Source organism: Panthera pardus, unplaced genomic scaffold (assembly GCF_024362965.1).
Source record: "Panthera pardus isolate Hobbes unplaced genomic scaffold, ASM2436296v1 HiC_scaffold_1, whole genome shotgun sequence".
NCBI classification, from domain to species: domain Eukaryota; kingdom Metazoa; phylum Chordata; class Mammalia; order Carnivora; family Felidae; genus Panthera; species Panthera pardus.
In genome coordinates this window covers 90,179,247-90,191,703 of record NW_026526654.1, presented here as the reverse complement: position 1 = coordinate 90,191,703, position 12,457 = coordinate 90,179,247, and positions in this window count along the sequence as shown.

Genomic DNA, 12,457 nt, shown 5'->3' with positions numbered 1-12,457 from the left:
TTAACTGGAACATGGTTTTCCTCTGAGGACTGTTTCCCTAACAGCCAAGAAGGCTCCCTAGAAGGGGATGGGTTTTTTTCCTCTATTTATGGGTCACCAGACTTGAGGATGGGATACATTTTCCATGACCCCTTGCAAGTTGGAGAACATTTTCCCTCTCCTTTAACAAAAAACCTAGCTCCAAAAAGCTCGTGACCACATAAGCATGAGTTTATGCTCCCTCTCCCACTCTCCCTCTTCTTCACTCTCCCCTCTCCCTGTAATAGCTTTCTCACCACTCTAAATTTACAACCACAAATGTCAGGTAAGACCTCAGCCCCTAGTTATTTCTCTCACCTAACAATTTCAGACTATTTTCTCTCTCCTCAAACCAACACTCCTCCCTACCTCTACCCTCCCTACCCATCCCTCCTATTACAAGAATGAATTGCCAATGATCCCCTTAAGGCCAACCCACTGGATAGCATCTTCTTTCCAAGCACTTTGCTTCTGCAGTTATCTAGTCAGTCACTTGATCTGTATTGAACTATTTCCATTTGCAAAACAAAACAAACTGTTGAAATAACTATCACCTTAAAAATAAAAAAGGAAAGGGGCATCTGAGTGGCTCGGCCAGTTAAGCGTCTGACTCTTGATTTAGGCTCCAGTCATGAGCTCACAGTTCCTGGGATTGAGCCCTGTGTAAGGCTCCGTGCTGGATTCTCTCTTTCTGCCCCTCTCCCAGCTCATACTCTCTCTCTCTCTCTCCCCCTCTCTCTCTCTCTCAAAATAAATAAACTTTAAAAAAAATAAATGTTTAAAAAATAAGTAATAAAAAAATCCTTTTTAGACCCATGTTGTTCTCTAGCTGTTTCTTTACTAGGAAGGAAGGAAGGAAGGAAGGAAGGAAGGAAGGAAGGAAGGAAGGAAGGAAAGAAGGAAGGGAGGAAGGAAGGAAGGAAGGAAACCCAAGAACTGTTTGTATTTTCTGTCTCCATTTGCTCATCATTTTATTTTTCCTTAAACCACATTAATTGGATGTCTATCCCCACATTCCATTCCTCTGAAACCTCTCTTGACACAATGGGCAACAGCCTCTACTTTATCAGATGCAATAGTTAAATCTCAGACTTTTCAGCAGCATTTGACATTGTAGATCCGTGCCCGAGTTCCACCATGGGAAATACCTACTTGACAGTTATTGTGCATAGTAAATGAATTATGGTCTAATCTTTGGAAAATATTCTGACCCCATAAATGTTATTATTATTGGCCACTTTTCTTCTACCTTCTTGAAACACAATTCTGTCTTCTGTACAATCATATTCTTCTGGTATTCTTTCTTATACTTCACTGGCCACTCCTCAGTCATTATGTCTTTCTTAGGAATCTTCATTTCAATTGTTGAAGAACACAGGTCTGAGTCCTTCTCTCTTCTTTAGCTACCCTCATTCCCTAGTCAGACCATCCACATCAAGGTACCTCAGAAGCATTAAAGCAGGTTTTTTAAACCTGAACACTATTTACATTTTGGACCAAATAATTATTTGATGTGCAGCAGCATCACTGGCTTCTACCAACTAGATGCCAGGCAAAATCTGCCAGGCATTATTCTAATTGCTTTGCACTTATTAACTGACTAATTTTCATAACGATCTTTGAAGGTAGATATTATTGTCATTTTTTTAGACTTTATTTTTTAGAGAAGTTTTAGATTCACAGCAAAATTAAGAGGAAGGTACAGAGATTTCCCATATATTCCTAGCTCCTACATATGCACAGTCTTCTCCATTATCAGCCTAACGGACAATAATAGCACCTCTGTTACAGTTGGTGAACCTCCATTGACACATCGTGATCACACAGAGTCCAATGGGGCTCACATGGTGGTGTACATTCTGCGGGTCTGGAAAAATTTATGATGACATGTATCCACCATTATAGTATTGTACAGAGTACTTTCAATGCCCTAACACTCCTCTGTGGGGACACCTGGGTAGCTTAGTCAGTCAAGCATCTGACCCTTGATTTCAGCTCAGGTCGTGATCTCACAGTCATGAGATCTAACCCTGACATTGGGCTCAGCGCTGGGTGTGGAGCCTACTTGAGATTCTCTCCCTCCCGCTCCCTCTGCCCCTTCCCTGCTCTCTTAAAAAAAAAAAAAAAGTAAAAAGTAAAACTCTGTGCTCCACCTACATCCCTCTCCCCATCCAACCTCTGGCAACCACTGATCTTTTTATTGTCTCTATAGTTTTGTCTTTTCTAGAAGTCATATAGTTGGAATCATACAGTGTGTAGCCTTTGTAGACTGCCTTCTTTCGCTTAGTAATATGCATTTAGGGTTCCTCTATGTATTTTCATGGCTAAATAGCTCATTTCTTTGTAGTATGGAATAATATTCCATTATCTGATATTCCATTATCCATTCCAATATACCACAGTTGATTTATCCATTCACTTACTAAAGGACATCTTGGTTGTCACCAAGTTTGGCGATTATGAATGAAGCTGCCATAGATATGTGTGCAGGTTTTTGTATGGATATAAGTTTTCAACATTTTTGGGTAAATACCTAGCAGTGAGATAGCTGGATCATGTTAACAGTATGTTTAATGTTTGAGAAACTGCCAAACTGTCTTCCGAAGTGGCTATACTTTGCATTTCCACCAGCAGTGAATGAGTGATCCTGTTTCTCCACATCTTTACTAGCATTGGTGATGTCAGTGTTCTAGATTCTGACAATTCTGCTCAGGGTGTAGTGGTATCTCCCTCTTGTTTTAGTTTGCATTTCCCGGATAATATCCATATGGAGCATCTTTTCTTTTTTAAGTTTATTTATTTATTTTTGAGAGAGAAAAAGAGTGTGAGTGAGAGAGGGGGAGAGAATCCCAAGCAGGCTCCTCACTGTAAGCGCAGAGCCTGAAATGGGGCTCAAACCCACAAACTGTAAGACCATGACCTGAGCCAAAATCAAGAGTCAGATGCCTGACTGGGCCACCCAAGTGCCCATGCAGCATCTTTTTGTCTGCTCACTGGCCATCAATAGATCTTTTCTGAGGTGTCTGTTAAAGCCATGGGCTCATTTCTCAATCAGGTTGTTTCCTTATTGTTGAGTTTTAAAAGTTATCTGTATACATTGGATAACAGTCCTTTATCAGATGTCTTTGGCAAATATTTTCTGGCAACCTATGGCTTGTCTTTTTATTCTCATGACAGCGTCTTTTGCAGAGTAGAAATTTAAAAAAAAATTTTTTTTAGGTTTATTTATTTATTTTAGAGAGACAGAGAGAGTGAGCAGGAGAGGGGCATAGAGAGATGGGGAGAGAGAATCCCAAGCAGGCTCCACACTGTCAGTGTGAAACCCGATGTGGGGCTCGAACTCACGAACCATGAGATCATGATCTGAGCTGAAACCAAGAGTCGGATGCTTAACCGACTGAGCCACCCAGGTGCCCCATAATTTTTAATTTTAATGAATTTAATCATAAATTCTTCTTTCTTTCATAAATTATGCCTTTGGTTTGGTGTTGTATCTAAAAAGTCATCACCAAACTAAAAGCCATTTAAATTTTCTTCAGGGGCACATGGGTGGCTCAGTTAAGTGTCAGACCTCGGCTCAGGTCATGATCTCATGGCTCCTGAGTTTGAGCCCCGCGTCAGGCTCTGTGCTGACAGCTCAGAGCCTAGAGCCTGCTTCAAATTCTGTCTCCCTCTCATCTCTGCTCCTCCCCCGCTCTCTCTCTCTCAAAAATAAACATTAAACATTTTTTTTTAATGTTCTTCCATTTTTCTTCCACGGTTTTTATAATTTTGTGTTTTAATTTAGGTCTGTGATCCATTTTGAGTTAATTTCTGTGAAGAGTGAGTGTAAGGTTTTTGTGTGTAGATTCTCTCCTTTGTAGAAATATGTGGATGTCCAGTTGTTCAGCACCATTTTTTGAAAAGACAATCTTTGTTCCATAGTATGTATTACCTTTGTCCTTTGCCCAAGACCAGTTGAATTGTTTTTATGATGGTCTATTTCTGGGCTCTCTATTGTTTCATTGATTTGTCTATTCTTTCTCCAGTACAGTATTTTTTTGATTAATGTAACTTTATAGTAAGTCTTGAAATTGGGTAGCATTAGTTCTCCAACTTTATTCTTTTCCTTCAATATAGTGTTGCCTATTCTGGGTCTTTTGCTTCTCCATGTATACTTAAGAATCCGTTTGTCTGTATCAAAAATAAAATGTGTTGGCATTTTGATTGGGATTGCATTGAATCTGTGGAACAAATTGGGAAGAACTGACATCTTGACAATATTAAGTCTTACTATCCATGAACATGAAATAATTCTCCATTTATTTAGCTTTTCTTTGATTTCACTTATCAGAGATTTGTGGTTTTCTTCATATAGATCTTGTAATTTGTTATATCTGAGTATTCCATGTTTTCAGGCACTGACGTAAATGATATTGTATTTTTAATTTCAAATTCCACTTGGTCATCGCTGGTATATTAAAAAAAGTAATTGACTTTTAAAATCATTTTTGTGTCCTGCAACCTTGCTATACTCATGTCATCTGCAAACAAAGACAGTTTTCTTCTTTCCCAATCTCTATGCCTTGTTTCTCCTTTTTCTGTCTTACTGCATATCTAGGACTTCTAGAACAATGTTGAATGGCAGTGGAGAGAGAGGATATCCTTTCTTTGTTCCTCATCTCAGCAGGAAACACTTGGGTTTCTTACCATAAAGCATGATGCTAGCTATAGGTTTCTTGTAGATATTCTTCACCAAGTTGAGGAGGTTACCATCTATTGCTAGTTTACTGAGAATTTTTTTAAAAAAATGAATGTTGGACTTTGTCAAATACCTTTTCTGCATCTATTAATAAGACCATGTGATTTTATTCTTAAGCCTGTTGATGTGATGAATTACATTAATTGATTTTTGAATGTTGAACCAGGCTTGCATACCTGAGATAAACCCACTTGCTTCTGATGTACCGTTCTCTTTACACATCGTTGGGTTCAATTTGATAATATTTTGTCAAGGATGTTTTTATCTATGTTCCTGTGAGATATTGGTTTGTAGTGTTTTTTTTTTTTCCTTGCAATGTATTTGTCTAGTTTGGTATTAAGGTAACGTGAGCCTCATAGAATGAATTAGGAAGAATTCCTTCTGCTTCTACTCTCTGAAAGAGATTATAGAGAATTGGTATAATTTCTTTCTTACCTGTTTAGTAGACTTCACCGGTGAACCCAACTGGGACTAGTGCTTTATTTTTTGGAAGATTATTAATTATACTAGCTTGGGTAGGTCAGTCAGTGGAGTCTCCAACTCTTGATTTCAGCTCAGGTCATGATCCCAAGGTCATGGGATTGAGCCCCACATTGGGCTCCGTGTTTAGCATGGAGCATGCTTAAGATTCTCTCGCTCCCTCTCCCTTTGCCCTTCCCTTGCTCATGCTCTTTCTCTCTCACTCAAAAAAAAAAAAACAAAAAAAAAACCAGGCCTATTCAGATCGCCTATTAGTTTTTGTGTGATTTTTGGCAGACTGTTCCTTTGCAGGAATTAGTTCATTTTATCTAGGCTATCGGGGTCTGTGTGGCTCAGTTGGTTGAGCATCCCACTTCAGCTCAGGTCATGATCTTGCGATTTGTGAGTTCCAGCTCTGCATCAGGCTCACTGCTGTCAGAGCAGAGCCTGCTTCAGATCTTCTGTCCCCTCCACCTCTGCCCCTCCCCTGCTCTCTCAAAAAAAAAAAAAAAAAAAAAAAAATCTAAAAAAAAAAACCACCTAGGGGCACCTGGGTGGCTCATTCAGTTAAGTATCCAAATCTTTGACTCTTGGTCTTGGCTCAGGTCATGATCTCATGGTTTTATAAGTTCGAAGCCCATGTTGGGCTCTGTGCTGACAGTGCAGAGCCTGCTTGGGATTTTCTCTCTCTCTCTCTGCCCCTGCCTTACTTGCACTGTCTTTGTCTCTCTCAAAATAAATGAGTTTAAAAAAAAACCTAGGCTATCGAATATGTGGGCATAGAAGGGTTAATGGTATATCTTCATTATCTTTTTAATATCCATGGGATCTGTAATGATGTCCCCTCCTTCATTTCTGGTATTAGTAATTTGTGTCCTTTCTCTTTCTTCCTAGTTAGCCTGGCTAGAGGCTTATTGATTTCACTGAGCTTTTCAATGAACTAACTTTTGGTTTTATTGATTTCCTATAATATCTTCTTTTCAATTTAAGGTGGCTCAGTCGGTTGAGTGTCTGACTTTGGCTCAGGTCATGATCTCACAGTCCATGGGTTCAAGCCCCACTTTGGGCTTTGTGCTGACAGCTCAGTCTGGAGCCTACTTCAGATTCTGTGTTTTCCTCTCTCTCTCTCAAAAATAAATAAACATTAAAAAATATTTTTTAAAATATCTACTTTTCATTTTAATTGATTTCTACTGTAGTTCTTATTTCTTTTCTTCTGCTTACTTTGATTTTTTTTAATGTTTCTTTTGCCGGGGGGTTGGGGAGGAATGTGAGTGGGGGAAGGGCAGAGAGAGAGGGAGACACAGAATCTGAAACTGGCTCCAGGCTCCGAGCTGTCAGCACAGAGCCCAACACTGGGCTCGAACTCACAAGCTGTGACCTCATGACCTGAGCCAAAGTCAGACGCTCAACTGACTGAGCCACCCAGGTGCCCCTCTTCTGCTTACTTTGGATTTAATTTGCTTTTCTCTTTCCAGTTTTCTAACATGGAAACCTAGATTATAGATTAGACTTTATTTTTTAATTTATGCATTCAAGGCTATAAATTTTTCTCTAAACAGTTTTTGCTGCATCCTAGAAATTTCGATAAGTTGCATTTTCATTCCCCTTCAAAATATTTTTAAATTTCTCTTGAGATTTCTTCTTTCACTCATGTGTTATTCAATCTCCATGTATTGTAGGATTTTCCAGTTATCTTCCTGTTATTGATTTCTATGTTAATTCCACTGTGATCTGAGAGAACACATATAATTTTTATTCTTTTAAATTTGTTAAGGTATTTTTTATGACTGAGAATGTGATCATTCGTGGTGCGTTCACCATGTGATCACCATAAGATCTTCAGAAGAATGTGTATTCTGCTATTGTCTGGTGAAGTAGTCTATTGATGTCAATTATATCCAGTTGAAAGATGGTAGAGTTCAACTGTGTCCTTACTGATTTTCTGCCTGCTGGATCTGTCCATTTCTGATAAAGGTGTTGAAATTTCCAACTGTCATTGTGGATTCATCTATTTCTCCCTGCAACTGTATCCATCATGAATTTTGATACTCTGTTGTTAGGCACATTAAAAGTTAAAGATTATTATGTCTTCTAGGAAAATTGACCCTTTTACAATTATGGAATGCCAAGGAAAAATGGGAAAGATGGCAGAGTAGTAAGATCCTGAGGTTACCTCCTCCCATGAATCCACCATGGTTGTGAGTACACAAAGAGAAACTCTTTCTGAGAATGACCTGAAGACTAGCAGAACAGTTTTTCCACAGCTGAAGATATAAACAAAAAGCCACAGGGTAGGATGGGCAAAGACACTGTCTAATCAGGAACCAAACCCCTAGCATGGCAACCCATAAGCAAGAGGTATGTCACCTGCAAAGAGGTATTCCCTAAGGAGTAAGAATTCAAACTTCACATTGGGCAACCCCTGCCCTGGGGGATCTGAGCCAGGTAGATTAGCTCCCATAACGTCTGTCTATGAAAATGAGTGGGGCTTACCTCCAGGAGAGCCAGAGGGCTAGCGGAAACAAAACAGTACTCTTAAAGGCCTTGCACACAATTTCACTCACTTTGAGGCCCAACAAAGAGGTACCGGTGTGAAAAGAGCCTGGGCCAAAAGTGAAAATTTATTGACTGATTTAGAGCATGTGCCAGAGGGGCAGGGATCTATAGAAACTTTCTCTGGGCATGGAAGGACTGATGAGTGTCATTTTTTGGCCCTCTTTCAGCCTAGTTGCCCTAATGCTGATAAGCACCAGTTCTGACCATCTACATCTAAGTTGCTAGCACTACTCACGCCTCCAAAAGGAGTTTTTGCCCTTCAAAACCCAGCAGGCAGCCTCATCAGGGAACATTACCCCTCCAAGTAACTCCTGACCCAATGAACGAGGGCCACCTCAGCCCAACAGCACATCCTCAACAGTCAGGGGCGGGGGTGGGGGAAAATCCCACCTACCAGCATGTCCACAACACCTGTAGCCATGTGTTGGAAGTGAGACACTCGGTGTAGGCTAACCCAGCCACCAGCCAGCACACCCACACCACTCATGACCAGGTCTCACAGCCCACCAGTACACCTGCAGTAGTCATGACCCAATCAATCACAACAGTAAGGCACATGCAGCCCATACAGGGAACACCACTGGAGTACCTGGTTCTTGTAACCAGAGAGAAATTGTACCTTCTACATAAGGCCACTACCTTTAAGACCACAAGACGTAGCTGACCTACCTAATACATAAAGACAAACACAGAGAGTCAGATAAAACGAGGAGACAGAGAAATATGTTCCAAACAGAAGAACAAGACAAAACCTCAGAAAAAGAAAAAAAAAAAAAAGAGAGAGATAAGCAATCTACCTGATAAAGAGTTCAAAGTAATGGGGATAAAGATGCTTACCGACCTTGGGAGAAGAATGGATGAACTCAGTGAGAACTTTAGCAAAGAGATAGAAAACATAAAACAAACTAATCAGAGCTGAAGAATACAATAAGTTAAATTAAAAATACACTAGAGGAGTCAATAGTAGATTAGAGGATACAGAAGAATGAATCAGTAATCTAAAGACAGGGTAGTGGAAATCATTCAAGTGGAACAACAAAAAGAAAAAGGAATTTCTTAAATTAGGGTAGGTTAAGGGACTTCTATGACAACATCAAGGATACTAACATTTGCATTACAGGGGTCCAAGAAAGAGAAGAGAGAGAAAGAGACGGAAAACTTATTTGAAGAAATAATAGCTGAAAACTTCCCTAACTTGGAGAAGGAAACAGACATCCAGATTCAGAAGCCATCAAGAACCCCAAACAAAATGAACACCAAAAGATCTATGCCAAGATACATAATAATTAAAGTCACAAAAATTAAAGAGAGAATCCTAAGAGCAGCAAGAGAAAAGCAACTAGTTACATAGAAGGGATCACCCATAAAACTGTCAGCTGATTTTTCAGCAGAAAATTTGCAGGCCAGAAGGGAGTGACATGATATATTCAAAATGCCAAACAGAAAAAAAATCCCTACAGTCAAAAATATTTTACCCAGCAAGATCATCATTCAGAATTGAAGAAATAAAGGGTTTCCCAGACAAATACAAGTTAAAGGAGTTCATCACTGCTAAACTGGTCTTAGAAGAAATATTAAATGATTGTTTTAAGTCAAAAAGAAAAGGCCATACCACCAGAAGTAAGAAAATTATGAAAGAAAAAATTTCACTGGTAAAAGCAAACACATAGTGAATGTAGTAATCTTTTATAAAGCTAGTATGAAGGCTAAGAGACAAATGTAGTAAAAACAACCATATCTGCAATAATTAGTTAAGGGATGCACAAAACTGTAAGATGTGAAACTTGATGTCAAATACAGAAAATGTGAGGGAAGTAAAATTGTGCTTTTAGAATGTGTTTGACCTTAAATGACCATTAACAAAACAGATTGCTATAAACAAAGGATGTTGGGGCGCCTGGTGGCTCAGTCAGTTAAGCATCTTGACTCTTGTTTTTGGCTCAAGTCATGACCTTATGGTTTGTGTGTTTGAGCCCCACATCAGGCTCTGTGCTGTCAGTGCAGGGCCTGCTTGAGCGTCTCTCTCCTCTGCCCTCTCCCCCTGTTCACAGATTCTCACTCTATCTCTCAAAAATAAATAAACATTAAAAAAAAAATTTTATGTTTATTAATTTTTGACAGAGAGAGAGAGAGAGACAGAACATGAGCAGGGGAGGGGCAGAGAGAGAGGGAGACACAGAATCCGAAGCAGGCTCTAGGCTCTGAGCTGTCAGCACAGAGTCCGACACAGGGCTCAAACTCACAGACCGCGAGATCATGACCTGAGCCAAAATCAGACGCTCAACCGACTGAGCCACCTAGGTGCCCCAACAAACATTTTTTTAAAGGGTGCTATTTGCAAACATCATGGTAACCACAAATCAAAAACCTATAATAGAAACACAAAAAATAAAGAGAATCCAAGTATAACAATAAAAAAGTCATCACATCACTAAGAAAGACAGCAAGAATAGAGAAGAACTACAAAAACAACCAGAAAACAAAAAAAACAACTATCAGTAATTACTTTCAATATAAATGTACTAAATCCTCCAATGAAAACACATAGGGTGATTACATGAATAAAAAAAAAAAGAAAAAGAAAAAAGAAAAAAAACCACTCGTGTATGCTACCTAAAAGAGATTTACTTCAGGCACACACATAAGAGACTGAAAGTAAAGACATAGAAAAAGATATTCCAGGCAAGCAGAAATGAAAAAATAAAGCTGGGAACCCCTACTTACACAAAATAGACTTTAAAAAAATAATATGACAATGGGGTTCCTGGGTGGCTCAGTCTGTATGGCGGTTGACTTCAGCTCAGGTCATGATCTCACGGTTTGTGAGTTCAAGCCCAGTGTTGGGCTCTGTGCTGACTACCTGGAACCTGAGGCCTGCTTCGAATTCTGTGTCTCCCCTTCTCTCTGCCCCTCCCATGCTCATGCTCTGTCTCTCTCTGTTTCTCAATAATAAATGTTAAAAAATTTTTTTTAATAAAAAAATACTATAACAAGAGACAAAGAAGGGCAATGCATAATGATAAAGCAATTAATCCACTAAGAGAATATAACAATTGTAAATATCTATAAACCCAACATAAATGCAGGGGCGCCTGGGTGGCTCAGTCAGCTGAGCGTCCGACTTCGGCTCAGGTCATGATCTCACAGTCCGTGAGTTCGAGCCCCGCATTGGGCTCTGTGCTGACAGCTCAGAGCCTGGAGTCTGCTTTGGATTCTGTGTCTCCCTCTCTCTGACCCTCCCCCGTTCATGCTCTTTCTCTGTCTCAAAAATAAATAAATATTAAAAAAAAAAAAAAACAACATAAATGCACCTAAATATATAAAACAAACATTAACAGACATAAAAGTAGAAATCAACAGTAATAATAGTAGGGAACTTTAACAGGCCACCTACATCAATGGATCAGCCAGACAGAAAAATCAGTATGGAAACAATGTCTTTGAACATTAGGCCATATGGACTTAATATATATAGAACATTCCACCCCAAACCAGCAATATACACATTCTTTTGAAGTAGACAAGCAACATTCCACAGGATAGACCTACATGTTAGCCACAAAACCAATCTCAATAAATTTACGGAGACTGAAGGGCACTTAGGTGGGTCAGTTGGTTGGACTTAGTTGGGCGAACTCTTGATTTCAGCTCAGGTCATGATCCCAGGTTTGTGGTATCAAGCCCCACATGAGGCTCCACACTGAGTATGGGAGCCTGCTTGAGATTCTCTCTCTCTCTCCCTCTCCCCTGCTTGTGCTCCCTCTGTCTCAAAAAAAATTTTTGTAAGAAGATTGAAATCATATCAAGCATCTTCACTGACTAAAGTAATAAGAAGGTAGGAAAAAAAATGGAAAAAAACCACAAACATTTAGAGGCTAAAGAACATGCTACTAAACAACCAATGGGGCAACAAATAAATCAAAGAGGAAATCAAAAAATATATGGAGGCATACAAAAATTGAAACACATTCCAAAATCTTTGGGATACAGCAAACAAACAAAAATCTCTGGGATGCAGCAAAAGCAGTTCTAAGAGGAAAGTTTATTGCAATACAGGTCTACCTCAGGAAACAAGAGAAACTCAAATAAACAATGTACCCTTACACCTATAGTAACTACAAAAAGAACAACAAAGCCCAAAGTAGGAGGAAGTATATAATGAAGATCACAGCAGAAATAAGTGATATAGAGACTGAAAATAAAAAAAGAAAAGATCAAGGATATTAAGAACTGATTCTTTAAAAAAAAAAAAAAAGAACTGATTCTTTGAAGAGATAAACGAAATTGATAAACTTTTAGCCAAACTCATCAAGAGAAAAAGATAAAGGGCCCAAATAAATATAATGAAAATATAATGAAATAGAAATATAACAAAAGAGGAGCAGTTACAACCAAGACCATGAAAATACAAAAGATTATAAGAGGCCACTACAAAAAATTATATGCCAACAAATTGGGCAGTATAGAAAAAATGGACAAACTTCCACAAACATACATTCTTCTAAGACAGAATCAGGAAGAAATACAAAATTTGAACAGACTGATTACTAGTAGTGAAATTGAATCAGTAATCAAAAAACTCCATAAACAAAAGTCCAGGACCAAATGGCTTCATAGGTTAATTCTACCAATTTTTTTTTTTTTTTTTTTTTTTTTGAGAGAGAGTGTGCAAACAGGGGA